Here is a 744-nt window from a genome sequence, read left to right as displayed (position 1 = left end):
TTGTGTCTCTGCGTCCTACAAAAGAGCACGCATATGTGCACCAAACCACGGCAATATGATCATCCCTCTGTGGTCGGCCTCTGCTTCCTCCAGGTTTCAGAATGAAATAAATAAAGGAAAAAAAAATCTTCCTCTTCGGGGGGAGAAAATATAAAAGAAAATGCAAAAGAAAATACAAAAAGAAAATAAAGATAAAGAACATTGCGAGCTATTTCTGTACTGGAGGCTACGTGTTAGGAAGAGAGAACCATCAAAGTCTCTAGAGACGACATTTTTGTTTGTCAGAACTCTACGTCAACATTGCTCTTCTACAAGCCAGTCAGTAAGACCCACTGATCTTCCACACCAAAGGAAGGGCATTTACTTTGTAAAGCGACTCGCGTGAGTCGAAGGATCCGCCATAAAATAATAATATTTCAGCACAATGCCTCTCAAGGGCTCTTCACACCAGCTTAACCCTAATTCGTCGTATTGCTTTGAAGGTGTCGACGTCTCCGGAAGTGTGGGAGAAGGGGCAATAAGTCTTGATTCCTACGAGTCCCTTTGAGCCATCGGGACATGACGACAGAAGCTTTGATGCGGGGGGAGTTTTTGTTTTGTACATGTGTGCTGCAAATGTAGGTTCGTCTTATTCTCATCCTGCTATCATTCCTCGGAAGAGACCAAAAAGCGTGTACGTGTCGGTGTGGGTATGTATGTATGTATGTATGTATGTATGTATGTATGTATGTATGTATGTATGTA

Source organism: Aplysia californica, unplaced genomic scaffold, assembly GCF_000002075.1.
Source record: "Aplysia californica isolate F4 #8 unplaced genomic scaffold, AplCal3.0 scaffold00003, whole genome shotgun sequence".
In the NCBI taxonomy this organism is placed as follows: Eukaryota; Metazoa; Mollusca; class Gastropoda; order Aplysiida; family Aplysiidae; genus Aplysia; species Aplysia californica.
Note: the sequence above shows the minus strand (reverse complement) of the source record.